Raw genomic sequence first — 27,923 nt, forward strand, 5'->3', positions numbered from 1 at the left:
TATCCTTCATCGCCTCTCTTCCCTGGAGACAGGAATACTATGATGCGTGCTTGAGTACTTATTCAACAGCATTATGTAACTGTGTACCCAAGCACATGGAATACTACAGGAATGGAATGGAATTTGAGTGATTTGTTAACCACAGAATAAAGATTGCCTCAGTTTTATTAATGTCCTAGTCACTCCCTTCATATACTAAATGCTGAACACCACTTTAGAATAGCCGTCTTCTTTGGTAACAATGGATAGTTCTAATTCTAAATTCTTGACATTTTACAATGTTACTGGGTTATAGTGACTTACTCTGATACCCTTTCTAGAAACTAATTTAAAAAGGCATATGTCCTTCCTCCCTTTGTCCAAAGTAAGTCTTTGTGCAAGCTGCTGATCTCAAGTACAAATGTCTACATGTTTAATATATGGACAGTTTAAGCACAGAGAAAGTAACAGCTTTCTTGTGAGGCCACAGAATCTTCAAAAAGGAGATGGAGCTCAAATGTGGGTTGTTTTAAAATTAAAACCTGATGGTGGACCATATGCTTTCCTGCATTTTTTTCCAAAGCCTGTCTCAAAACTCTGGGCATGTGCAATCCTGTTGAAATGCACAAGTCTTGCTCAGATAGTAGCAAGATGTGCAGACTTTAAGAAATAGCACATGTTTGTGATCTGCAGAAAGATAAAAGGAGGCAGGGCAAAGCTAAGAGGATTACATATTACGCTGTAAAAACAAATTAACTATGAAAACATGGAGCAAGCCAAGTCTTCGGGTGGTAGGATTAGTTTGGCCGACTGACTAGAGCACTGGGATGGGACATGGGAGTCTTTTCCTAGCTCTGCATCTGGCCTGTTGTGTGACCTCCAGCAAGTCACGTTACCTTGGTGCCTCAGTTTCCCCATCTGTAAAATAGGGATATGCTCTTTTTGTAAAGTACTTTGAGCTCTATGGATGAAAAGCATTATGTAAGAGCTAGGTATTACACATCTATTTTTGAAATAAGTGGTCCACACAGTTTGCAGATGGATGGTGACCATCTCAGACTAGCAGTTTGAAAAAGTTGCTTTCACAATTCCATCTGCCACAGCCCCTTACAAATTCTTTCAACAAAGGATCCAGTTATTTTCTTGCTTCCCTGAAGTCCTAGTAAAATGTATTGACTAAAACATTTTTGCTGTTACAGACCTGCAAATGAAAGATGGATGTGCCTTTTTATAAACTATAAAAAGGCCTCAAAGCTTATCAGACTTTTTTAAACCGTTGAAGTATCAGCAATGTGTAGTCTGCTTTTCCTGGGAGTTTCAGAAGTGGGATTGGTGCTCTGACAGTCTAATCTAATTTTTAAAAATTCTTAAGTGTTTGTAGGCAGAAGTTTAAATAGGTGTCTAAACAAGTAGTCTAAATCTAAATTAAAAAAACTTTTCAATTAAATGATTAGACTTTGGTAGTACAATATCTTAATCCTAACACTAGTTCATAAAGTATTGGAGGCTAAGGTTTTCATAAGTGAATGGTGACTGAGTGCTCAAAGTGAGATACCTTAAAGTGGCCTGACTCTTTAGAAAGAGCTGAGCCACCCATGCTCTGAAAACTGGATCCTAAAAATGGACACTTGAAATCACTGACTTTTTAAATAAATGTCTGCAGCATTCACAAAATCTACACTTGTATTTTAAAAAACTTAAGAAGCCTTTTGAACTGCCTTAAAACAATGAAGCAAAGTATAAATTCAATTTTCTTTGCCAAATAGCATTTAAAGTTCTGTGCTGGGGGAGTGGCAGGGAGGAAACCAAATTAAGCATAGGTGGTTGTACTATTTATTGCTAGGTTGACTTTCCATTATAAACCTGTTTTCAGTTGCTTATTACTTTGTTAAACTAATCCATTGGGCTGAAATTTTCCATTGTGTATGTCTGCCTCAGCTGAAATTTTCAAATACTTCAGCCTAAAATGGTTCAGCTGTTTGTGACGTTTGAGGGAAAAAATGCATTCTGCCCATGTTTAAAATTCTTCTAGTCATTTAGTTGAGAACCTCTACTACCTTCATGTTGTGGAAGAATGATTTGAAATTTGGCAAAGGTATTGCAGTGCTATGAGGGTTGTGCCTTTGTGCTGTGTCCATAAAAATTTGTGTAAATTTGGCCAAGTTATGAGCTGCTGGGAGCATGGGGGTGGAGGCAGGATACAGAACAGGTGCTGAAGGGGGGTGGGGAACTGACAGTGGGAGCCTAGAAGCAGAAGGGTCTTTAGCCATTAAAGACACTCTTCTCCAAAACCTGGAATTGAACCCAGGATTCTTGTCTGTTCCTCTGCACTTAATAAACAACTGAGAAACCCAATAGTAATCTGTTTCTTGCCATCTAATGTGTAGTCCACACAGAGGAAAACAGCGTACTAATGCTGCCAGTTACTCTGTTAGCTCAAGTGTAGAGGTCTGTGCTGCTGATGATCCAAGATAGGGATCAATATGGCTCTACAGGAGGACATTTGGGGTTTTTCAGTTTTTGTTTTAAAATTAGGAAATTACATTTAAAAAAAATTAAAGAATACTAAGGTTGCAAAGTCAAGCATTCAAAAGTTAGTCAGTTTTATGGTTGCCCTGAAACCTTAGTCCAGCCCCCTTGTGTGTATTACACAATCTTCAATCGCATGATCAAATACCATTTTTCCACAAGATCCTAGTGCTCAGGCTCGGAGTTCTGGAGATGAATCATGGTTGTGTAATGATGAGGCTGCTGTCTGCAGGACCCTTGCCTCATTCATTGTAGAAGTTGGAAGGTGTGTAGAGAATGAGGTAGGGGATTACAGGAAGAGAGAGGCTGATCCTGAGGTTAAGCCAGTTGAATGGCCTGGCAAATTGGATTCTATCCCTACCTGTGCTACAGAGTTGCTATGAAATCCTGGGCAAGTAACTTAAAGTGTTCACAGGTGGTTGGTTTTGTTTCTCATTTTCTTGCAATTAAATTGTTTGTGTCGATTTAAGATGGTCTAAGTTAATGCTGTTCTGCAGTTTAATGGTATTTGAATTCAATTTTCACGCTCCTCTTAAGTCATCTTGCCCATCACTTGAAGTCCTCGTATTAATTTCTTTAACTAAATTTTGAAACAGCAAAGCCAGAAACAATGGATTATTTTAAACTGCTCTGTAACTAGAAACAAATGTTTGTTTTAAATCCAACTTCCACCCTAATGAAAACTAAAACAGAGATAAACCCCCAAGGAATTTTTGATAAAATATCCATGGTTGTCCTAATGGAGCTGCTGAATGTTGGGATTCCCCTTTGAGGCCTTTTCTGTGTGGTTTATACAGAATACCTTGTCAAGTTCTGGGAAAACAGTTCGGCTAATTCTCTGGGATCCAAAAACTGCATCTGATGCCCACTCATCATTCATGTTACTTTGTTATGTATGTAACAGCTCTAGGCCCACAGGGCCCAGGCCCAGACATGGGGCAATAGGTACTGGGTAATACCACCGTAATTCCACATCATGTCTCACACTACATAGTTTATATACATCTTTCCTAGCTACTAATATCTATACTTGAATATAATTGGTTTGGACATTGTATGGCGAGTGTAAGGACCAATCACTTACATCCTTCCCCTATCTGTACTTCAAGCTTATCAGTTCAGGGTGTTTCTGCTTTTCTCAACTAGCCCAAAAATACCATCCAGCACACAGCCTGTTACACCTTGTTTACAGTTTAACCTCACGCTCAAATCAAGCTATATGCAGGTTTACTTATGCCCAACAAGATCTAAGCCTGCGCTAAATATTAATGTGATAAATATATTCCTACTTAAAGTATTTTCTCTCTAGATAGGTATTGGTTTCTGTTGTCCTACAGGTTCCATCACTCAAGCTTCAGGCACTCTAGAGAGAGATCATGGGCTGAATCCTTTGCCTTGCAAGGGTCGGTTTGTCTGTGTGCCGCACTGCCGCCATCATCATGGGCTTTGGGGACCTCGGGTCCGCTGCCGGCCTCCAACTCCTCAACAACTTCCTGGCCAACAAGAGCTACATTGAGGGGTATGTGCCCTCTCAGGCTGACATTGCTGTTTTTGAAGCAGTGTCTACGCCGCCTCCTGCTGACTTGTTCCACGCTCTCCACTGGGACAACCACATGAAGTCATATGAAAAGCAAAAGGCAAGTTTGCCAGGAGTAAAGAAGGCTTTGGGGAAATATGGTCCTGCTGATGTGGAAGACTCCACAGGTGCAACCACAGATAGCAAAGATGATGATGACATGGATCTCTTTAGATCTGATGATGAGGAGGAAAGTGAAGAATCCAAGAGACTGAGAGAAGAGCGTCTTGCTCAATATGAATCTGAAGTCCAAAAACCCAACTCTTATTGCCAAATCATCCACCTTACTGGATGTAAAACCCTGGGATGATGAGACAGACGTGGCCAAATTGGAGGAGTCCAAAGCATTCAGGCAGATGGCTTAGTCTGGGGATCTTCCAAGCTGGTTCCAGTTGGCTGTGGTATCAAGAAGCTTCAAATTCAGTATGTAGTTGAAGATGATAAAGTTGGTACAGATATGTTGGAAGAGAGAATAACAACCTTTGAAGATTATGTACAATCAATGGGTGTAGCTGCTTTCAACAAGATCTAAACCCTGCTACATCTGGACTAAAAGTACTTGAAAGCTTAAAAAAAAAGAATAGCAGCCGAGGCAATCCTTGAGTAATGCAAAGCTAGAGCAAACTCTGCATAGCTGAGCCTTGGGCCCAATATCATAATGGTAGACAGAATTCTTCACCTCCTTTCCTCCCCCAATCTCAAATAGCACACAGCCCTCCTAAAGCCTCTCAAATGAGGCCCTTAATTAACATTTTTTTCACTGAGAGTGGGCCCAGTCCTGGGAAGTAGTAAAAACTCTCCACTCCTGTTGCAAACTACAAGCTCGGTGCTTGCAGTCCAGAAACAAGGCAAAAGCCCTTTGCTGTTCAGCATCCCAAACTCAGCTCTCTTCAGGGCACTTTCGAGTTCTTCTGTTGGCAGAACCTCCAGTTTTGGTGGCAGCATTTTTTAAAACAAGTTCCATAATGGAACTCAATCCTCAGACAGATGTGAAGCTTCTATGCTGAATGTGGCTGGTTTTCTTCAGTTAATGAAAAGCCTGAAGATCCTGGAAAGTTACTGAACTTGGGCTTGAGTTAGCAGCAAGCATCCCTCTTGGGAGCCAGATGTAGGGAGAAAATTCCTTGATTTCATTGGTAAACAACCAGGCCCTAATTTTGTGACTATTACTCAGGCAAGGCCAGGCTCAGAAGCCAGACTACCTGTCTGAACTGAGAATGTGTAGTGTGCAGTGTGCTTGCCTCAAAATGTGTCACATTCATCATGGCTAGACAGGCTCGTACAAAACTGGTCTGGTCCCTGAAAAAGCTGAGCAGCTACGGGGGGAGAGGCAGGGATTATATTTTAGAGATTTATTGATGCTGTCACCTCTATCCAGGGATGCTGATTTATAACAACAGACACATCAGAGCATGAGGCTGCATCCAGAACCATAGATGTTGGGAGGGTTCCCCCTCCCCACATGCATCTCACTCGCTTTTGTGATTTTAGGATAAAATAGTGTTTAATTCAGAAGACCAATGATCTTATACAGCAGCTACTGTTCCCTTTGTTATTGTTTGTGCACGTATTTTGGCATTTATACACACAGTGGCCCACATTCACCTCACCTAGCACAAGGTGGTGTCTGTTTTTTTCCCCCATTCTTTTCTCTGCATTCTGCCCAACAGAGGTCAGGTGCTGCCATCCTTCCTCTGGATTTTTAAGAGTGGAGAGCAGTGTTGGATTAGGCAGGCCTCGTTAGAGCCCTCCTGTCAGTGATTGCAAAGTCCTTGCATGGCCCCACGCTACTGCACAGCCGAATTTTGTAGTGGTTCTAGACTCCAGCATGTTTCCTAGAAGGAGGGGAGGTTGTGGCTGTTTTCTGCCTACAGGAGTTTGGATCAGTGTGTCTCATGGGTTGTTTAATTGGCTGCTCCCCTCTCCATGGACCTTCTGCTGCTGGACATCTCCCATAGACTCAGCAACTATGGCCTTTTTCTATTTTAAAATGTCCTGTTATGTCAAAATCTCTCTCACAAGAGGTTAGTTGAAAAGGAAAAGTGTGTTACAGTGTCCTCTATCCAACAGCTTAAAAGCTTGCAGGGTAGTAGTAACAAAGCCTGTCTCAGAGTGCTAGCCCCTAATAATAAATGAAGCAGGTTCTGTGCCAGAGCAGGTGTTCCCACTTTGGCCAATTAAGAGGGTGGGGCAGCACCTGAGGGCTATAAAAGGTCAGGGAGAGACCCAGGCAGGGAGGAGTTCTGGTGAGAATTAGTCAGGAAACGTGAGGAGAACTCTGGGGAATGTATCAGAGGACAGAAAATGCTCTGTAGCTCTCCCTGGAAAGTGAGAGATGTTATCAGGAAGCCAGCAGAGGGGCTGGTTGGCCTGCTGACCTTTCTGAGTCCAAGTGAGAGCTGGGAGGCTGCAAAGGGCTGAGAGCTAGGAAGCCAAGGGAGGGGCTAGTCTGGTGATCTTCCTGAGCTAGAGAGCCAAGACTCGAGAGGGCTGAAGGCTGAGAGCAGCAGAGGGAGATGCCTGGTCGCGCTCTCAGCTGGGAGCTAGAGAATTGTCCTTGTAGGAGGACAGTGCTGGAGGGCTGGGCTCTATGTTGCATGCTCTGTTTGGACTATGCTGGTGGAATTCTGGACTGTGGCTGTGGGACTTTTGTTATGACATATGTGCACAGGACTCTTGTAATAAGTGAACCCCCCAGGGCTATAATTATACTTGGGAAGATACTTTGGACTATTTCTGGGGCGTCTGAGGCAGCTGCATCTGTCCTGCAGTGGCCTGCAGCAGGAGGGTGCTCCAGGGAAAGGCCCTATCACATTGCCATCAATAAATTATCCAATGGGGTTTTTGTTGAACATTACTTCTAAAGCACTACAAATGCATATAAGAAATTTGATGGATAATCCCCCAAGCAGCAAAAAAAATAAAATTACACACAGGTAATTGAGATCAGAATCTGCCTTAGAATCTCCATACCCTTAGACATGTAACAGCTGTCACTTGGTACCGCAGCATAATGATATGCTGTTAAATGGGAGAAGGGAATCACACTTTCAGGGAAATTAATGTATAAAGTCTTTGGGGAAAATCAAAGAAGATTCACCAGTTAAACCTACAAAATGATTAATGCCCTGGGGTATAGATCCAGTCAGTGAAGGACTAAATAGGCTATCTCGTTACCTCTCACTGGATTTACTGTAATGACTCGGCAGCAATCAACACCTCAGCACTGGTTCTCTGATAGAGATTGTTCTTATCCAGTTCCCCATCCTTGAAATGGTGTCCCTGTTTCTGTTCAGTCCTGTACAACAGGTGTCTTCACCTCCCATGAATGCCCCAGAAGCTTTTCCACTCTCTGGGGTGACGACTTGTTAGAGGTTGCTGCAAAGGACTGTTATGTATATGTTGAACATGAAGACCCCTGCTGTGTATGACCGAGCACTGAAAGAGGGGCCATGCTGGAAGAAAAAATTAGATGGTTTGGATTGCTGTGTTGGATGGGTTAGTAGGGGAAAGGGAGTAATCAGTCTTGCATAGGGCACCCATAAAGAAACAAACCTCAAAGAGTAAATGAAAACATTGAATGAGAAAGCAGATATGTAGTGAAACATAAATAGCGTGCTACAGCTTTAATGAGCAGACTTCAGAAAGGTGAGGTCAATAAAGCATTGAAGTTCATTAGTTCCTTAATTAGACATCAAAACTTAATACTCAGCATTAAACACTATACACGTTCAAAACAATGTCCTGAGATCAACCAATTAAGTGGTAGGTGGGTAAGATGCTCATTTCACAGCAGGGGAAACTGAGACAAGAAAGATGAAGTGACTTGCTTAAGTCCAAGCAGCAAGTTAATGGCTGAAGTAGGATTGGAACTGAGGACCTGCTGACGCCAGTCTGTGCTTATCATGGCATTCCAAGGTCTCTTTAAACTTCAGAATGTACGAGCTGAACAAAAGTTCAAGCTGCAGCAGATATTTTAAAATGCAGAAATCACGAAGAATAGATTAATTATCAGGAATACACCAATTAATAATTTATAGCTCTGGATGTTATCAGCCTACTATCATCATCTTTAATTTGTAGAACTATTTAATCCTAATATTAAACATGAACATCCAAAAAAACAAAACAAAAACCCAACTATACAAATGTGCTGTTATGCCTAACATTGCTGTGTCCTGTTACATACCAGTTCTTCACCCTGACACTAGATGGGTCTATAACATAACCTTACAAGGCACTGCTAGAAATATCCTGGCTTTGTCTTTTTTTTTTGTTATTATTATTTATTTCATTTTTCAGATGACAACACCTGAGAGGTTTATGACCATCAGGAGAATTTACTACTAAGTCATATACTGATGTAATGAAATCTAATATATGCTGTGTAATGAATTATGAGATGTTACTTAGTTTCAGGATTTTATTACTTCAATCAGTTATGACCATATTTCCTTTTATATGGTTGCTCACTCTTTAAACATACCAGATGACTGTATAGAGAACACCTAATAAAATCTGGAGATGTTAGAATGTAAATGTTTTAATTTTTTTGCCATAAATTTGTTTTCATTCTAGCAATGAGAGCTGTCATATTGAAAACAGTACATACCTTGTTGGTATTTTCTCAGATCTTTGATAGAAAATAATTGGATAGCACTACTTAATTATGTCTACTGAGAAACATTATTAATTGGTAGTGATGGTGCTTGGGGAAAGAAGGAAGAAGAGGAAAATAGTATTCATTTTTAATAGAAAATTGGAAAGACTATAAACATGCCATTCATGATAGAAACTATTCTCCTGATTCTCATCTCATTTATACCCAGGCACCTCCAGTGACTCACTGAACTCACTCCAGATTTATACCACTGTCAATTAAAGGAGAATCAGGCTTTGTGTTCTATAAGCTACAGCAAAATCAGAGGTATGAAAACTGTCACCATAGCCTCCTGGAATTTCCTCCTAAGTTTTGCCCCAGACCAATTCTTGCATTACATTTACAAGGCTATCATCATTTGACATGTAGGGCTGATGTGGTCTCACACAAATGCACTCCTTTGAAGTAAGTGGAGTTACATAGCTATAAAACAGACATAAGATCAGTGTCTGCATAACTCAATTATAAAACTGTCATTAACTGTCTTAAACTATATTATAATAAATAGTAGCTGAAATTTCCCTATTGACATTGTTAGGATGTTTATAACAGTGTTGAATTCTCATGGAATATTTTAAAATTGGTTTAATGAGGGTTAGTATAATATACTCCATGGAATAAAAATATCAAAGGGTGAGACCTTTGTGCACTTTAATGTAGGTACTGCCCTGATATTTGAGCATAGATACCTTGTATTTTATAAGGACTGCAGCTAATGATATGGCTATACATGGCTACCGCTGTACAAAAATAGGCCCCCATTGAAATAAAAGGGGCGTTCTAGCTGTATACCAATGGAACAACAGGACGCAAAGAAGCTCTCATTAAAAGATTCTAATAATATCTACAGTACTGGCCTACATCTAAGGGTACATCGACCCAGCTGCTGGGATGGGAGATGTGATTCCCAGCTCAGGCAGAGATACGTGTGCTAACTCTGCCCAGGCTGGCGCACTAAAAATAGTAGTGTGACCATAGCACAGGTGGCAGCTTGGGCTAGTCACCCGAGTACATAGGTAGGGGGTGGGCGTCCTGCTGGAGAGCACATCAGTCAGGGCTGCCCTATGAGATCATCCCTGCAGCGCCATTGTTTGACTTAGAAAAATGTCAATAGACTAATATGACAAAAAACCCTCTCACTTTGGCCCTCCAAAGACTTTGAGCTTTGCCCAGTTTCCATTATCCCATGACCTGATGACCCCATTTTTCATTTTATATTTGTTTGTTATTGTTGCTGTTGATAAACAAGACCAGCTTTCCGTGTGTGGAGATTGGATTGTCTGCCTTAAAATAGTTCCAATACAAAATTATTTAATCATCTAAACAGTATTATTAAGGGGAAGTTCTACAGCTTATGGTATACAAGAGGTCATGCTAGATGATCACAGTGGTTCCCTTCTGGCTTTGGAATCTAGGAATAAAAAAATTCTGTCAATAAGAGTGTATGCTAAGATGTTTCTCAAAAGGCCCATCTTGTTTCTCGCTCCCATTAATGTCTCTATCAGTAATTTTATAAAATGTTAAAGAACTTCAAAGTGGTATGGAATAAAGAGCTTTATATTACCTTTGAAGAAAGCCCAGAGCTGGTCCCAGGATCTAATTCAGCTAGAGGGAGATGGCACTTGAAATGACTGGCCAGCATACTTGAAATATGTCTTTTATACAGTTACAAGGCACAGTTTAACTCCATTAAAAGCATTTTGGCAGTTTATCAATATTTGGGAACAAGCCATTGGACTGGCCTGCCATAACCCTGTATGTAGGAAAAGTTGACAAAGCAGTGTAACTGAAATTGACGTCTCTCTACTCTTTAGGTCCTTAATAAATTACGAATACACTTACTATTACATAGCTCTTAAAACTGTTTTCAGCTGTGTATTGTTAACAGATGCCATCCAAAAACATGTTTTGGCAAATATGTTGTATATTTATTTTGTGTATTTCTTTTACATCCCCCATAACATTGTAGACTTTGAGACATCTCATAGAATAAGTCCAAGCATTACTTGTAACTTGCAAATAGCAGGAGGAAACAAACTGTGCTTTCCACAAGTTCCATAGAGGATGTAAGAATTCATATTTGCTGGGTTTTTTTTTTTAACTTTGTAGTCAATGAAAGATCCTCTCTCTCCCAGGCTTTATTCTCCTCCTCAAATTACATCTGATATAAGTTTGCTTTTGTTTCTCACCTAACCTTCTCAGTAGAAGCCCAGAATAGCTTTTCCCAGGAGGGTCACTTAATAAGATATCCTAGTATGTGCTGTTGTTGTAGCTGTGTCAATTCCAGGATATTAGAGAGACAAGGTGGGTGAGGTAATATCTTTTCTGGACCAACGTCTGTTGGTGAGAGAGAGAAGCTTTCAAGCTACGCAGAGCTCCGAGCTGAAGAAGAGATCTCTGTGAGCTTGAAAGCTTGCCTCTCTCACCAACAGAAGCTGGTCCAAAAAAGATATTACCTCACTCAGCTTGTCTCGCTAAGATATCCTGCTGGCACTCAGTTGCTGAAAAATTTGATTTCTCTTGCTCCATTTGCTGACTCAGAAGAAACTAGTATATACCGTAGAAACTAAATAATGTGACTGGCTGCCCGTGTCATGGCCAGCCAATAAATCAGCTGTGGTCCTGGTAACAATACTGTGTGGCATGTTTAACGTGTTAATTTTCCAAGTGAAGTAATGATTGATTGGATATATAATTTAAGAAAATGTTTGTTGGCCCATCACATTATCGTAGATTGACTGGGAGTTGTACCCATTCTTATGTAAATGACGACTGCAATTTAAGCAGTTGCTTAAAGAATTTTGGTCCTGATTCTCATCTCACATATGCCAGCTTCATTACTGCAGACTTCTGTGAAGCTGCTTCTGATTTACCCCAGAATATGCCCTTTCATTCCTTTGATTGGCAAGCTTAACAGTCAAAGGTGACCCCAGAAACTGTAAATGTGCTGCATGGAGGGTGGAGTGGAATTGTCCTGAAAATATTCGATCTTCTGTTCTGGATTTGCTCCAATACCATTAGCAATATTACTTTGTTCTGCTGAGTGAACCCAATTGGAGGAATCCCATGTCTCTTTCTGCTGGCTGGACCAACCGCTCCTATTCAGCATCACAATGACCGTTCCAGTGGAAAGGTACACACATTTAGAAAAGGCTGTTTCTTGACCCCCTTGTGATCGCAAAGTGAGTCTTCTCTGCACTGTTGAAGGTTGGAATATTGGCATAAAAAACAGAATATCCTGCAGTGCTGAGATGGGTGAAAATTTGAGTCACTGAGTCAAGGAGTTGGCATAGATGTGTTCATTTGGGATGATGAGCCCATGTTCGTTGGCAGTAACTATCAAAATAGTTTACTGCACTTGTGCCCCACTTCCTGTGGGGTTCTGTCCAGGAGCAGACACTCGAGATGGTTCTGGGAAATATATAGAAAAAATGGCTCCGTAGATAACTAAATGTGTATGTGATTGAAAACCATCCTTCTTATTCTTGACTCTGTCTGGACTTGCTCCTCCATATCACCCAGGCTTTCTCTCTCTCTCTCTCGCCTCTCTTGTAACATCAGTCAGCTCATTGTCCTGTTTCACAACTCTTGGTATGGGAGCCTTCTCTTCTGCAGCTCCTGCCATCTGCAACAGCCTGGCTGTATCCCTCTAGGCAATTTACAACTCAAATCCCTTTCCTATCGCTCTCATTTATTGATGAATGCTGAGACTTGATTATTTAACTCTGTAAATCATTTGGGAATATGGTTTGTAGATGAGATACTATACAAAACAAAGACCTTCCATTCTCATTGAAATCAAAAGGGAGGGATGGGTTGCCACTGACTTTAATGGGAGTGGAAGCAGGGCCTAAAGTTGTACTGTACAACTGTATGGTGAACACACATTAAACAGTCTGAAATCAAAACCCATGTTCTAATAGTGATCTACAAAACAGTCAGTGTAGACAACCTTGCTCTGATGTTATGGGAGCAGCATGTTGACAGCAGAAGCAATATGATAAAATCACACACCACTTGCATAGGCAAGAGGGAGTAAAATGAATGTGCAAGTATATAAAACTTGTTCGAGTCAATTACATACGTTAGTAACCCCTGCAGTATTTGAAGTTTAAATTGCTTGGAAATTATTCCAATTCTTATATCAGGGGAGAGCTCCTTCCTGGAAATAGGCTGAGCAGGCAAAGACAAATCTCCCATATGCCGTGCAAGTGACTCAAGGGAGCTGAAGAGAGAATACTGTGTTACTGCCTTGTGTTACGAAAAAATATTTAGTCCTAGATGGTGATAACAAGTGGGCTTAATAAGGAGCAATTATTTCTCACTGGGTAAACAATTTTTACAGTTTCCTTCTCTGTCTATATAATGCAATCCTATCTGCTTAAATAACCTAGGATTGTTCATAATAAATTGCCATAGAAAACTCACAGCTCAGTCCAGACTGTGTAATACTAAAGAAATGGCACTATTTGGGTATCCACATTTTTTAACCCAAAATATATCCTATAGAAAAAAGGAGGAATGAGAAAGACATTGCTTGCTAGTGTGCAACTGTTTTAAATTATTATGTGGTTGGTTAGCTTTAAATTTGCTTTTTTGGTGGTTTATTTTTTAATGCTTTAATTTGGCGCTGTTCCTTGGGGATTGACTGAATTTATAACCTCAATCCCATGGTTAAATTGTTCCTATGAGAAAAGGCTCCATGGATTGAACTTGCTTAAACTTCAGTATAGAAGGGGGGGGGTGCGGGGGCGGACCTCATGTCAGTGTTTAAATATCCTAGGGGATCACTCAAGGATTAATGCCGAGGTCTCCTCAGGCTCCCGGGAGCTGGCTTTACAACTAGGAGGGGACCTGAATGGAAACGGGAGGAAAGATTGGGCTACAAATCAAGACAAGCTTTTTCTTTCAGATGCTCAGTAGAATTTGGGATTAGCTACTAAAAGAAATAGTAGAAATAGGCAGGGGAAATGTGTTTATAAAAAAGAGGGGTCTTTACTTAGGAGTGCTGGGTGGCTGAAGTGCAGCATGTGGCTAAATGGTGCTCTGTCTCCACTAGAGAATGGAAGCAGTGGTAACCGAGCTGTGGGATGACACCTGGGTAAGTGCCAACCATGCAGTGTGCCTTCACTAGCCATGCTGTTTTGGTTGCAGTTTTGCCTTGTGAATACATTTGCCCTTTAATGCTCAGAGGCAGGTGCCCTGCCCCCGCAGAACCCACTCCACAGTTCCTGACACAGATCCCCTAAGCAGTGGCTTCTGGGAAATATTAAAAGGCCCCCTGGGAACCTCCAAGAAATGACTTCAGAAAGAGGAAAGAAACTTTTCTGTAGCTCTGTGATGAGCGCACCTTGCCAACGCAGCAGTCGACCGTGAGGATGAGAGCTCTCCTGGCTGTGAAGAGAGCAGTGATCGTGTTGTGAACAATAGCTGCCTAAATAGTTAAAGGGCACAAGTCTGGGGTAGGCAGGCCATTGGTGACTGCTGCTGTGGTGAAGATTTACAGGGCAGTACACAGTGTGTTACAGGGACCTCTGATCAAGGTGACTTGTACCGAGACCACTGAGGAATGTAAACACCTGGGATTCCCTAACTGGGCCGTGAACTTGCTCTCACCCCTGCACCACACCAGGATCTGGGCTTATCCATAGTACTAGTATAAAGCACAAACCCCAAAGTCATTCATAACCAGAGCACTCGCCCATCCATACGTTGAAATACCAAGAAATGTGAGAAAAGTAACAGTCACAGTTCAGATTCAAGGCAAAAGGCTGCTTCTTGGATCAGCGATGGTACAGACATACTAACGTTCACACACAGCACTTATAATATAAGGAGGAAGGTAGGTAGGGATGCTAGATTAATTTGACACTGGAGAGGCATGTCTTTATCACGCTAACTGGACTAACAGAGGTTGTGTAATGCAGGCAAACAGGACCTTCAAAACCATCTCTTGGCGGAAAATCGCAGGCAGAGAGAGAATTCAGAGGGCAAGGGGAACGCAGATAACAGTGCAGCCAAGCTGTTCCCATAGTTGATATGGAGGGACCAGGCCTGTGAATGGTGAGGTTGTGCAAGTTTCGGTGGGGAAAGACGGAAACGTGCAGTGACCCAAAACCTGATTGCAAGCCTGGAGCACTTGCTTTAAGAGAACTTTTTTATATGACTCCTGAGCCTGGGGAAAATGAAGGGCTAACTTTAGTGTCTGCTAGATTTCTAGGAATGTGTTTGATGTCCCACAGCAGCTAGCCGACAGTGCAATTCTCCCCCTAAATCTCACAGTGCAGCCCTATTGTTATTGTCCAGGCTTGTTATATAGGACTGCCAGTTTCTCTGCCTTCTTGCAGCACTGAGTGATGTCCATCTCAGCCAGTCGCTCACAGCCATACACCAAAGTATTGCGGTAAAAGTAGTGTGCTATGGGGCATTACAGTGTGTTCAGTGTTACTTGGACAGGGAGGTGACTTTTGGCAAACATTATCCCTGGACAGTGGTGTGCAGAAAGTAAACCAGACAGGCCACCTAGCTAGTGACTAGTGGTGAATTACAGGACAATAGAAGGAGGGCTTTTCATCATTATTATGCCAGCAGTTTGCATGCATGCTGGCTCTACACCACTGGAAGTTGGCTTGGGGAAGACCACACAGCGGTTAGCCTTGTTCCAAGCAAGTCTAATGCAAATGTTGGTTTGAACACCTATGCACTGTTGGGAACGCTTTTGTGTGTGGATATGAGGGGTGTTACAATAATCCTAGTGAGATCAAATGGTTAAACTCACAGCATACAATGCACCAGCTTGAGCTGATTAGCTGCTCAGTAGAGATGGAACATTTCATGCTGGTAGTTCTGACCTGTGTATGCTGCACCTTTGTATTAAATTTGATACTGCCCTTGGATTCCTGGCAAATTGCAATGTAGTTGGGGAAAGTTAATCAGCCAGATTATGGCAATTCCTGTGGAAAGCAAGTTTCACCTACTATAGAGATAGGGTGACCATACATCCCGTTTTGGCTGCGACAGTCCCTTTTTTAAGCCCTGTCCTGACCTTTTTGACTTTTGTGGCAAAACTGGGCATTTGTCCCATTTGCTCTTGCCAACTCGATCAGTTGCAAGAGCAAATGGGACAAATGCCCACTTTTGTCAGACAAATGGGGTGCAGAGGAACGTGCAGTGGGGGTGTGTGTGAGCGGAGATGCCAGCCCCACACGGGAGGGGAGGGCAGAGGTAGGGTTTGGGGGAAGGCAGTGTTCCAGTATGCATGGGGACGGCAACAGCCTCGTGCACGGGGGCCGGCAGGGTTCCAGTTACCGAGCAACAGCCTCGCGGGGGGGGGCAGCTTGAGCAAGTGGTTGGGGGTGTCCCATTTTCCCTTTGGGAAATATGGTCTTCCCACACAGAGAAGGAGGATACGTGTAATGGCTCTATCATTATTTTCATCCTATGGTGCCCATCTCTTTGTTTAAAATGAAAAGTGTGATAGTATTTAAAGTTTAAAAAAATTCATATTTGCAAAATACAGTATATAGAACAACGCTACTGAATACGCTCATCTGGGAAACACCCTCTATTTATATCCGGTGTAACCTTCTGACAGGTGGAATCGGCAGCAAAAAGGGCCAGGTTCAATATCGAGAGGTTCCTTTTAACAAGACAAAACAGAACCGGCTTGAGCCTGCACCCAGTAATCTGAGAAAACTAAGCCCTACCCCCGAGCACCTCGAAGAGGCAACACTTCCCCATGAAAGTACAAAAAAATGTCCCCTTTACATGCCACTCCCCTTTCCCTCTGCCGCAACCCACTCACCGTTGGTTTTCCTTACTCAGCGAAGACGCAGAGTTCAGAGGTGCATTCACCTGGGTCCACCGGCCAGCCCTGGAAGCGGGGAGGGGACATTGGGCAATGCCTGCACTGCTGCCCTCACCTCACAACTGGCTCACTGCTGCTGTCGCTGTTATCTCTGCTGCCATTCATCTCTGCCACTGGTTTCACTGCTGCTTGCTGCTCTCTGCCACTTCTGCAATGCTGCGTGTCTTAGCCCAGCTCTTAGTGATTTCACTGGATAGTAAGGAAGCTCTGTATTGCTGCTTTTTTATTCTCTTGCAGTGCAATACTGTTCCCATATCAGGTCTAAAGCTTAGCCCCCAGATCTACTCATCACTGAACAGAAACAAGGACTCTGAGTTACGTCTAATCAGCTCTAGCATTAAACGTGTGGGAGAGGGATAGCTGGTGTTGAGCAGCCAACAAATCATCAAGTAGAAACACCTGCCCCCATCTTCTTTTTATCTGTAGTGGAATTTGGCATCCCTACCCCTGGCTTAGCAGGTGAGGTTCAGTTTAGCCCCTCAATCAGGGCAGGCTAAGTGCAGTTCTGCTGCTCTTTACTCATACAATAAGGATAACAATATTCCATTACCCCTGCATTCAACACTAGAGTGATTTGTAACCCCAAACCAGCCCAAATGGATCATTTTGGCAAAGCAGGTCTGTCTGCTGAACACCTAAGCAGAGTAGGTATGTCTATGCAAACACAGTCTGCTTCTGAAGCCTCCCCCGACCCTCCATGCATCACTGGATGTCAGGGGAGAGCTCAGTCAGACCCTGCTTACACCAGTATGAAATGGTGTGTTGTAAAACCACATTACAAGGTTTGCAATTGTATAGGAAGGGGGTTGGGTGGAGGAGTAAATCTCTTAACTCTAGAAGTCTCAGTTGCAATCCCATCTAGATTACTAACAACAATCCATCTGATGATTTCAACTGAGTTTCCAGTGGACATTTGCCCACTTCCGAAGAATGCAGCGCAGTCTGGCCTAGCTGACAGTCTGTTCTATGGAGTGAGCCAGGACGGAAGTATCAAGGCTGATGCGGGTCAGGACCGATAGGCACTGCCGGAAGGTTGTGAGGCAGTTTGCACAGCATTGCCTGCACTCCGCATGGCGGTAAGCCTGGCTTCCAGATGCGAAATATTAGTACAAAAATCGACTGTGTCACTGAGTGCCCAACATTGTTATATTATTGAACAGCAAGAGACTTCAAGCACAGAGGGAAAATGTCTGCTAAGGCATAAACAATTAAAGCAAGAGACACCCTGAACTTTATCTGGTCAATATTGTAAAAGTTAAACGATGTTTTTCATTTCTAAGAACATCCCATTTCAGCATTCTGCAGCAGCAAGGTGGTCACTGGATTTTGGACTGTATCCCATCCAAGCAGAATTGAACTTTCCATCCATTTAAATCCAAGAAGAAGGGAATAATGATCTCAGGATTTTGCATTTATCCTTGGATTTGGCCTATTGGCCTGCCTAAAGAAATGCAATGATCTGAAAAAGTCTTCACAAAGCCAAGACTTACATGGCTAAAGTGAAATTCAATTTTATCTTAATGTGTTCTTCAGAATTGTCTTCCCCCTTATTCCTTTACAGGTCAGATAACAGCTAAATTCTGCTCTGAGCTCCTCCAATCAGTGCAACCCTAATGAAGTTGCATCCCTTGAATGGAGAGCAGAATGTGACCCAAAGATTTCATTATCCTGAAAATGACTTGTACAGAGAATTGTGGGGGAGGTTGTATGATTCAGCAGCCACAGCAGGACCAGTGAGAGGGTTGATATTTCTGGCCGTCACAGTATTAATTGTTCTCTATATTGGTTTAAAAGAAAAAGAGCCTTTCTGAATATACCAGTTAGCATATGTAGTCACTATGGTATTTCTATAGTTCTTCTTATCTTTATTTTGTCCTGGAAGCAGGTTTTCAAATGTGCTAACCATACGAAAGAGTCCTTACCTGCCCTCTTAGAACCAGAATGTGCCAGCTGCTGAAGTAATACCTTAGGGGAACCTTTCCTAAGGCATAAAGAGGAGTTAGGTGCCCACTGAAAGCCTTTATACCCTTACTCCCATTATACTGAACGGAAGTACTGGAGGAATACGGTAATTTTTAACATGAGTAAGGGTGGCACAGTCTCGGCCATAGCTTTTTAACAATGCAGTAATTCTATTCCCCAAACAGTGCAAGAACTTTCAGGCTGGAAGAAGTCTTTTGCTTAGCGGAAGTGTTGAACTGTGGTGTTCAATCACTTGGTTTGCTGACGCATACAATCTGATTGGCACAGTGGCCAAAATCAAAGCACTTTAATGCTGAGACAGTTAATTACACTATCAGAGAACAAACACAGTCATGATGTATCTAGTCACAGCCCTCCACATTTGGATTTAGATCTGGAACCTTATCTGAGAAGGTTCAGATTTGATGTTCTTATTCTTACCCAGATGGTTCCAACCTGTGAATTTCAGATCCAGGTCCAGATCCAAAATTCCCCAGAGTTCCATGGGGTTTGGATTCAGTTTCCTCATTTTGGCCTGTCTAAATGCATCTAAAGACAACAACAATAATATACTGCACTGTCTTGTCTTTAGGCTCTTAGTATTAACCAGTAGCCAATATTGATATTTGTTCCCTCTTGTTATATGTTTCTATATTATTGATTAAACAATTGGACTACTGTCAGCCCACAGAGTTTAGAGAGAGATAGGAAAAGAAGCAATGTACTTTTCTGTCTCACACACCTCCAGTTAAGTACTGACCTCAGAATTTATTGCTGATGATGAATAATGATATGTGAAATGAAAACAATGTGACTTGATTTTCAGATGTCGGATTGAACTGACAAGGTTGGGAGGCAGAACAAACTGAGTTTTCTTTTTGAACTGAGTGCATTTGATACAAAAGTAATTGAGAGAATAAATATGGAACCATGATCTGTTATTTGTACAGAAGCCCTCCTTTGATCATAAGCACATTTGACAATGTAGGGATGCCTGTGTGTCTATTAGTACACGTATTATCACACCCACACCCTGCCTTTGGAATCTCAGTGCAGAATGCAGGGGCAGAAATTGCTGTTTAACGCCCCTATTGTGACTGACGAATGTAAGGAGAAGCCACTAGAGAGCGAGAGAGTGAGTCAGAAGAGAACCTAGGTGGAACAGGTACAGTAAAGAGGAAATGAACTCACAATGACCATCACACCTTAGAATTCCTTTCACATCTTTAAGAAGCCCCCTCTCCCCACGTTACCACCAAATAGCCTTGGCACTTGTATGCCCTTCCTTTGTTTCAGAATTCTCACCTGGCATGTGAAAATCCTACCCCAAGGTATGAGGCCATAGATTGTGTGGGCCTTGATGTTACAGGGACTGGAAATGGGCTATAGCGCCTTTAACTTACAGGTTGACCTAGGTCAGCCATGACAAATAGTTTTACCAGCTGATAACTCTTCTGTGGCTTATGTGAAATGAATTTGGGGTGTGTAATGAGGTTGTGTGGCCTCCCTTTGAGCCAGAGGGGGAGGAACCACCCTCTGTGCCCAAGTGGGCAGAGCCAGGCCTGCCTCACCCCTCCCACTGGAAGCGGGTAACAGGAAGTATAAAGAGCGGGGCCTCCAGCTCAGTTGGAGCTGAGACACCGAGGGAGGTAGACGGATCCTGCTTGCTCCTGGCCGCTGACTCTACTACTGAGCCCAGTGGTGCCCTGCTTGCCGGGGAACTTGCGTCTGCCACGGACCTGCCAGAAGAGACGGAGGATGCCCCGCAGATCCAGGTAAACCCCGAGGGGAGGGGCGGAAGTGTCCAGGGACAATCTGGCTGTAGCTCTGCCTGAGGCACGGTTGGCATGTTGCGGCTGGAATCCCCGCTGACCCAGTGGCGGACCACTTTGCCACTGTTAGGGCCCTGGGTTGGGGTCCGGTGGAGTAGGGTGGGCCTGGGCCCCACCTGCTGCCTCACCCCTGGGGTGGCAGCATCCCCTCGCCAGTTCCAGAGGCCTGTGTTTGTCGATTCCCCTGCTGGAGCTCGGACGCCCGACCCCTGGGGTTTTTGCTCTGTCCCTGCACCAAGGGCCCAGAGCTAATTGACTATTGGGTTTGCTTTTGCCCTGCATCAAGGAACCAGATCTAAGTGACTGCTGGGATTGCTCTGGCTCCTGCAGAAGGGACCTCAGGTCATAGCCTCTACGGTGTTTGCCCAGTCCCTGCTTAAAGAGCCCAGGGGCTATAGTAGCCTGTTGACTGTTCAGCCCCCGCCTAAGAGCCAGGGCATATGGACTCCTGGGAGAACCTGTTTCTGCCTACAGACTGGAAATAATTGCCTATCTGGGGGTTTGGCCCCATTAGGCCAGTCAGGATATTAAACCTAACTTGCAAATTCCCCTAAAACTAAACAGAGATCCCGATGGTGTAGTGAGGTGGTGTGGCCTCTCTCCAATCCAGAGGGGGAGGGATGACCACCACCTGACTACAGGGTTGCAATGCAGTTTCTAGTGGACAAGTATTCATAGATCAAAAAACCCCAACCCCAGTTGGCACTGATTAGCACCCATGTTGGTTGTCTCAGCAGAGAGGACAATGACTACCTAAGCACGAAGCCTGCCCTGCCCTCTAAAGGTGATCTCTCCAGGTCAGGCCTGAGGCATATTAGTGTGGAAAACTTGCCTCTCCACTGCCAACACTGTACTTGTTTGCCAACCCTGAGCATATCTAGAGCTGAATTCACACCTGCAAAGCTATTGGTCCTGTAAAGGAGATGGGAATTTTGAAGCAAAATTGGATGCCTGCTATGTAATTATTTGCATACCCAGTACATCCTTCCAGCTCACAGCTATTTCATAGAAACAAACCACATATTGTGTGTGTGTGTGTGTGCCAACACATGTCCTCTGTGCTTTGAAATGCACAGAATATATTTGATTTCATGTCATGATACATCACTATCTCCATGAAGTGAATGACCGCTAGCAATTCTCTCTATCCTGTGTGCAGCATTTTTCTGTTTACTTGTACCAATGCTGAGGTAACGGCTGTTTTTACCCATGGAGATCAGTCCACAGAGGCACTTCAGGACATAAAGCCCATCAGTGATAAGACAACTGATAAATCCCTTTGTTATGCATCCTTCCTGTAAAGGAATAGGGAGAAAGACCTGCTTTTGGATGATATATGAACCTTTGGGCACATCTGCCATAGATTCATAGAATCATAGAATCATAGAATATAAGGGTTGGAAGGGACCCCAGAAGGTCATCTAGTCCAACCCCCTGCTCAAAGCAGGACCAATTCCCAGTTAAATCATCCCAGCCAGGGCTTTGTCAAGCCTGACCTTAAAAACCTCTAAGGAAGGAGATTCTACCACCTCCCTAGGTAACGCATTCCAGTGTTTCACCACCCTCATAGTGAAAAAGTTTTTCCTAATATCCAATCTAAACCTCCCCCACTGTAACTTGAGACCATTACTCCTCGTTCTGTCATCTGATACCATTGAGAACAGTCTAGAGCCATCCTCTTTGGAACCCCCTTTCAGGTAGTTGAAAACAGCTATCAAATCCCCCCTCATTCTTCTCTTCTGCAGGCTAAACAATCCCAGCTCCCTCAGCCTCTCCTCATAACTCATATGTTCCAGACCCCTAATCATTTTTGTTGCCCTTCGCTGGACTCTCTCCAATTTATCCACATCCTTCTTGAAGTGTGGGGCCCAAAACTGGACACAGTACTCCAGATGAGGCCTCACCAATGTCGAATAGAGGGGAACGATCACGTCCCTCGATCTGCTCGCTATGCCCCTACTTATACATCCCAAAATGCCATTGGCCTTCTTGGCAACAAGGGCACACTGCTGACTCATATCCAGCTTCTCGTCCACTGTCACCCCTAGGTCCTTTTCCGCAGAACTGCTGCCTAGCCATTCGGTCCCTAGTCTGTAGCTGTGCATTGGGTTCTTCCGTCCTAAGTGCAGGACCCTGCACTTATCCTTATTGAACCTCATCAGATTTCTTTTGGCCCAATCCTCCAATTTGTCTAGGTCCCTCTGTATCCTATCCCTCCCCTCCAACGTATCTACCACTCCTCCCAGTTTAGTATCATCCGCAAATTTGCTGAGAGTGCAATCCACACCATCCTCCAGATCATTTATGAAGATATTGAACAAAACCGGCCCCAGGACCGACCCTTGGGGCACACCACTTGATACCGGCTGCCAACTAGACATGGAGCCATTGATCACTACCCGTTGAGCCCGACAATCTAGCCAGCTTTCTACCCACCTTGTAGTGCATTCATCCAGCCCATACTTCCTTAACTTGCTGACAAGAATACTGTGGGAGACCGTGTCAAAAGCTTTGCTAAAGTCAAGAAACAATACATCCACTGCTTTCCCTTCATCCACAGAACCAGTAATCTCATCATAGAAGGCGATTAGATTAGTCAGGCATGACCTTCCCTTGGTGAATCCATGCTGGCTGTTCCTGATCACTTTCCTCTCATGCAAGTGCTTCAGGATTGATTCTTTGAGGACCTGCTCCATGATTTTTCCAGGGACTGAAGTGAGGCTCACTGGCCTGTAGTTCCCAGGATCCTCCTTCTTCCCTTTTTTAAAGATTGGCACTACATTAGCCTTTTTCCAGTCATCCGGGACTTCCCCGGTTCGCCACGAGTTTTCAAAGATAATGGCCAATGGCTCTGCAATCACAGCCGCCAGTTCCTTCAGCACTCTCGGATGCAACTCGTCCGGCCCCATGGACTTGTGCACGTCCAGCTTTTCTAAAAAGTCCCTAACCACCTCTATCTCCACAGAGGGCTGGCCATCTCTTCCCCATTTTGTGATGCCCAGCGTAGCAGTCTGGGAGCTGACCTTGTTAGTGAAAACAGAGGCAAAAAAAGCATTGAGTACATTAGCTTTTTCCACATCCTCTGTCACTAGTTTGCCTCCCTCATTCAGTAAGGGGCCCACACATTCCTTGGCTTTCTTCTTGTTGCCAACATACCTGAAGAAACCCTTCTTGTTACTCTTGACATCTCTGGCTAGCTGCAGCTCCAGGTGCGTTTTGGCCCTCCTGATAACATTCCTACATGCCCTAGCAATATTTTTATACTCTTCCCTGGTCATATGTCCAACCTTCCACTTCTTGTAAGCTTCTTTTTTATGTTTAAGATCCGCTAAGATTTCACCATTAAGCCAAGCTGGTCGCCTGCCATATTTACTATTCTTTCGACTCATCGGGATGGTTTGTCCCTGTAACCTCAACAGGGATTCCTTGAAATACAGCCAGCTCTCCTGGACTCCTTTCCCCTTCAAGTTAGTCCCCCAGGGGATCCTGGCCATCCGTTCCCTGAGGGAGTCGAAGTCTGCTTTCCTGAAGTCCAGGGTCCGTATCGTGCTGCTTACCTTTCTTCCCTGATTAAATGACCATATAGAGGATTTAGATCTCAAATGTATTTCTTTTCAGTTTGGAAGAAGAAGTAAAGCTGTGTATCCCTCAGGTTTCTGGTCCACCTCAATACAGTATATTTTGGGAGTCTGTGAAAATTTGGGATAGTTCTCAATGATATGTTAGTAAGATTTAATGAAGCCGAATCTCTCAGGTGATGATGCTGGAACTATTTGAAAAATGAGCCTTTCTTGTATTCCTTGATTAAGTTTTAATTCGTAATAAATCTGGAGCAGTTAAGAGAGTCCCGCTAAAACCATGATGCAACTTCTGGACCTTTTGCAATTCCTCTGTAAAAAGGTGGTAGAAAGAAATCACACCCAGGTTTTGAAGTCTGAATAATTAGTGTTTGTCAAATATACCTTAATTTTCAAATATCGTGATTATTGCTGCTGCTGTATTATATCACAGTATAATATACATGGCTAAGGGAATTTATAGAGCAAAGGGCAAAAGCTATCTAAACAAGCAAGAAGTTCTTTAAAACCATCAGAAGCAGGAAGCCTGCAAAAGAATCAGTGTCTGCTGGACGACCAGGAAAATGAAGGGGAAAATGAAGGACGCTGCAGGAAAGCGAAACAATTTCTTTGCATCAATCTCCACCAGAGAGGAAGTTGGAACAATGCCTAGCCCAGGTACTAAAGATGAGGAGTGTCAAAAAGGGGAGTGTCAAAAGAGCAGGTGGAGAAGCCGACTGGTGAATGAAAAGTGGCAAGTAACCAGGCCCAGGCGCCATACGTAAAAGTGTTCCTCAAGAATTTAACAATAAAGTGACCAAACTGCTAACAAAAACTGGAGGGTAGCAAATGATGGTACCTATCTTTAAAAAAAGGTGTTTGGTGATCCTGGGAATAGCAGGGCAGCGAGCCTTACTTCATCACCAGGCCAGCTGGCTGAAATGATAACTGAAGATAAATTTGTTCACCTAGCTGTGCCCAATATTTAGTTTTCAGTTAGTAGAAGTATAACGAGGTGCCCATACCAAGTTCAGGGCTGACATAACATTCAGTTTCATAATAAAATCTCAAATACAATGAGTTGCCCTTCATTGCCCTGCAATGTAAAATAATGCAGATGAGATAACCCACACAGCAAACACTGAAACCTCTACAACCCTTCTCAAGCATGTGGGAGAAAAGAGGATCTGTAGTCTGCTCTGGATGTTAGCAAATTTGGACTCCAGCGGATTGAGGGGACAGTGAATTTGAAAGCTCACAAAAAATGCCTTGCAGGAAGACCCTATTTATAGCAAGGACATTCCTGCACAAGCACCTTCATAGATCTCCGCTGTAGCAGCATGGCATGTGGATAGAGGTGATCTCTCAGGTTCTCAACCATTTAGCACTCTACAGGTTAAAACCAATAACTGCAATTCCATCTGCAAACTTATTGGCATCCAGTACAGATCTCAGAGCAGTGTTATAATGTGCTCCTGACATGAGACTCTGCTTAATAAGTAGGCAGCCACAATCTGCGTTAGTTTCAGTTTCGGAGGGGACTCAACATGTAGCCCCATAAAAAAGCAAGCAGGTGACAACAGCTTGGCTAGCTGTGGCGAGGTCTAGCCTCAAAGAGAAAATGTTGCAAGCTTCTCACCAGGCACAGAAGGAAACAAGTGCTCTTGGCCTCTGGTGCTACCCAGGCAATTCAGGAGTCTGAGAGAGATTCTGATCTGGGTTACATCAGTGTAATTTTGGAGTAACTCCACTGAAGTCACTCGACCCAATCCTTGCTCACTGAAGCCAATGGCAGCAGGATTGGGTGCAAATGAGGAAACTCTATAGAAAATCTTACCCCTCCTGCACAAACCAACCAACCAACCAACCAAAGTAACATTTCATATGGAAAGAAGCCTTGTAGCCCATCTAGAAGCTATGGGCCAGATCCTCCACTGGTCTAAATCAGCATAGTCAATGGAGCTATGCTGATCTACACCAGCTGAGGATCTGGTCCTATATTTTCACCTGACGCATGGAGATTTATACATACTACTGGTATGAAAAAAAAATTCTGGGTCCATAAAGTCGTGTTATTGTAAGTTATCACAGTGTTGCTGGGCTACGCTTCAGTTTGAAGACAATACATTCTGTGCCAGTCATGTACATCATTTCCTTTTGAATGCTTAAGCCTAAGCGATTTCAGACCTTGTTTTGGACATCCTGTATGTTTCATGCGCCGAAGTAGTCTTTCGATGAAATTCTTGCTTCGTGGCCCCAAAATGCATCTGAATAAAATTGTCATGTCAGGAGTTCAGATAATTGCTTGGCCTTTCCTGTTAGTCATAAAACAGGGCAATCCAACTTTTTGGACACTTCCCCACACTTTAATGTGCTTTTCAAACACATGCCGAATAGCATAACAGAATATGAACAGGGTTTTATAAATGTGTGGTACTTTATATGCTAAAGAAATCAGAGACTCTCTTTGCTGGTGCCATATGTATTACTGTGTGATAAAAATTTACCAGCATGTAGCTCCGAAATTACTATAGTTACTGCTACATTAGTCTTAAATCTTATTTATTAAGCACAATATTTCTTTCTGCAATGGAAACCCCAGGCATGTGAGTTCATGCTCTCCGTTGTTTGTGTCTTGAGACACATGGACTGGGCCAGGCATGGTTTTCCAGTCTATCCCCTCACTTTAATTTGCAACTCCAGACCCAAGCACTTCCAACAGAGGCATTTTTTCTCTTGACAAGCAAGTGAATTGAAAAGTCATTCCTTCTAGATCAAGAGCAGCACAGCTCCTTCAGTCTAACAACCAAAGTGACTTGGGGAACGTAGACTGGCGATTCCATCCTCCAGGGAGCAAGCAAACGATTCACATTATATGCTGCCTGATCTGCAGCAGTGCAGAGACTGAGAGTCCTGGATGGATGGTTATAGATTAGAATAGAAAGAAGGCTGAGGCATACTTTGAGAGTGGTGATAGCAAGCTGCTCCAATCCTGTCCTCGTTGAAGTCAATGGCAAAGCTTTCATTGACTCATTGGGGCCAGGATTTCTCTGTAGTAATAACTATCTGTAGACTGATTGTGTGAGTCAGACCAGGCAGAGGCAGGACTGTCCCGTGGGTGTGAGGGTGGATTCAGAGAAAGAAACAAGGCAGGGAGATGCACATCCTGCTAGTGGATGGAAATCTGTCCGGAGTACATAAATACAGGGATGCTGGAACAATTCGTATAGTGGGGGTGCTGAGAGCCGTTGAACCAACTGTAAACCATGTATATAATGGAAACCACTTCAAGATATGGGGTGTGGCAGCACCCCTAGCACCCTTAGTTCCAGCACCTATGCATAAGTATTGTAAAGGCTTGAACACTGAGAAGCATTACAAACATTCGAACACCACAGAGGAGGGTTTACCGGGATCAGAGGCCCAAGCTGAGAGATGTGGAATTCCTCAAGGAAAAGTTGTGGTCTGGTATAGTACATGCGAGATATGAGCTTTCCAAGTGTTTCTGTGGTTGTGAAAATCTGATTGGAATATTAGATTCTCCAACTAAACACTCCGTTTTGATGGAGAGAAGGTTGAAATATTTATCTATAAGTTAAAAGAACAAATCTAACATGAAAGGGGGGGAAAAAAGTCATTGCAAAGTGAGGAAGTTCTATGTTAAAGAAAAACTCTTACAAGTGTTGGAGATTATGGAACTGCAGAATGCAGGTACCCCTAACAATCTTACCTCTGTATCTGTAGCCTCATCACACAGTGTAAGATAGATACATGGCTATGAAAATTATCACAGCTAGTTCTGATTTTAAAGCTTCTAAAACTTGGTGGTTTGCCTGCCAACCCTACCTGCTACGAACAACTTAATCCCCATATATATTGGCAGTTTACCTACAGAATTTAAGAAGTGCACAGCTATGGATATCCTTAAGCACATCTGTCAGGGTTTCCTCCCCACTCTGAA

At 43.3% G+C, this 27,923-nt stretch overlaps 1 pseudogene; it reads left to right on the forward strand.

The window, feature by feature from the left end:
* The first annotated feature begins 2,215 nt into the window (after window positions 1–2,215).
* LOC125632692 (elongation factor 1-beta pseudogene) lies at window positions 2,216–8,623 on the forward strand (annotated as a pseudogene).
* The last annotated feature ends 19,300 nt before the right edge of the window (window positions 8,624–27,923 follow it).

The sequence above is a fragment of the Caretta caretta genome, chromosome 2 (assembly GCF_965140235.1).
Source record: "Caretta caretta isolate rCarCar2 chromosome 2, rCarCar1.hap1, whole genome shotgun sequence".
NCBI classification, from domain to species: Eukaryota; Metazoa; Chordata; order Testudines; family Cheloniidae; genus Caretta; species Caretta caretta.